General features: G+C 36.4%; 1 protein-coding gene across 1 annotated transcript in view; it reads left to right on the top strand.

Annotated features, from left to right (window-relative positions):
• LOC106872992 (E3 ubiquitin-protein ligase MIB2) overlaps positions 1-1,925 on the top strand; it is a 225,841-nt gene that overhangs the window by 33,240 nt on the left and 190,676 nt on the right. The window lies entirely within an intron of this gene.

Here is a 1,925-nt window from a genome sequence, read left to right as displayed (position 1 = left end):
ATATATACATACATACACACATATATATATACATACATATACATACATACACATATATATACATACATACACACACACACATATATACATACACATGCACACACACACTTTTATTAGAGCCCCCCCCCCAAATCTTCATAAACTGTCACTCAGAGTTTCACTTAACCATTCACTGGACACTTGGTGACTGGAAACACTGAATAACAGTTTGTGTAGATTATTTTGGGTTTTAATAAACGCTTCTTGCTCTACCTTCAATATTCGAATACTATTTTTTCCCATCTAGTTTGCCATTTATGTGTTTACTCATGTATACGCATGTCAGTGTGTGTGTGTGCATACGTGTGCGCATGTGCCTTTGTGTCTGAGTTTCTCACTACCCACCACTTAACAAACAGTGTGTGTGTGTGTTCCCTGTCATTTAGTAGTTTGGTAGAATCACTAGTATGCTGCACAAAGTGCTTAGTGCCATATTATCTGTCCTCACACTCGCAAGTTCAGATTTCGCTGAGGTTGACTTTGCCTTTCATCCTTTTGAGGTCGATAAGAAAAGTACCAGTGAAATTCTGGGGTCGATGTAATTGACTCGTCCCCTCCCCCAAAATTTCAGGCCTTGTGCCTTATAGTATTATTATTATTGTGTGCGAGAGCAGTGCATGCCATCAAAGTGACACTGGGGTAAAGTATACGAAGCCCATTATACCCATCATGACTACCCGTCTGATAAGGGTACACCAAGCACATGCATCACAACCATATGTGCGCGACATGGTGATCTCATAAGATAAACAGCGCATGACCTCGCAGGTGGGGCCCAGTTAGAATTTTCTTCAGGTCGAGTAGCCCATCCCGCTCAAAAGGTCCCTGAATAAGGTTTGTTTAAGGATGTTGAGCAAAACACCCATGTTTCCAAAGGTGAATTATTCAAACCCCAAAGAATTCCTCTCAACACATGGCTATGATGCTCCCCAACTACTTCTGCTGCACATATCGGCAGCCACCAAGGGACATGCTCAACTGGTTAAGGTCAAACAACTGACAAGCAAATCGGTGGTATTGAGCAGAATATTTGCTGTAGCCCATCTTTTTATACCAAGACAAAACAAGGTACATGATAACACTTCCAATCAGTTAAGATCAGAAGCCATGAGAGCCACTGCCTGGTACTGCATCCAGGCATTTATTATTGTTAGAGCCCCCACCAAATTATTATTGTTATTATTATTATTATTATTATTATTGTTATTATTATTATTATTATTATTATTATTATTATTGTTATTATTATTATTATTATTATTATTGTTATTATTATTATTATTATTATTATGTGCAGTGCACCTCTTCAAGCAAAGTTGATTTCATGCAAGGATTGAACTAATGTACAACACATACATTTTGATCAATATAAGCAAATTATTTGTGCAGATCGTTTGGCAAAAGCTGAACAATCATATGTTGTCTCGAACAGGAGAGTCCCTCATCATCACCATCATCGTCATCATCATCATCATTATTGTTATTATTATTATTATTTGGAATCAGTAGACTATCTGGCAAAAATTACTTTGTACTTTATTAGTCTTCTTCATTTGTGTTCTGTATCCAAATCCCAGTGTGGGCAACTTTGTATTGTATACTTGTTGCATTCATAAAATAAAATACAAGTTAAACAAACACACAAACATACAAATTTCACTCTCTGCATTTTCTTCTGTGTCTCTCTCTCTTTCTTTATTTCTTTCTTTCTTGCTCTCTCATTCTCTGTTTATTTGTCTTTTTAGCTTATTTCCACTCTTCCACTCTCTCTCTCTCTCTCTCTCTCTCTAATTATTCACACACACACACCTGTGTTATTTATCTCTCTCTCTCTCTCTCTCTCTCTCTCTCAATATATATATATATATATATATATATATATATAT

Source organism: Octopus bimaculoides, chromosome 26, assembly GCF_001194135.2.
Source record: "Octopus bimaculoides isolate UCB-OBI-ISO-001 chromosome 26, ASM119413v2, whole genome shotgun sequence".
Taxonomy (NCBI): domain Eukaryota; kingdom Metazoa; phylum Mollusca; class Cephalopoda; order Octopoda; family Octopodidae; genus Octopus; species Octopus bimaculoides.
This window is presented reverse-complemented; position numbering and strand designations above follow the sequence as displayed.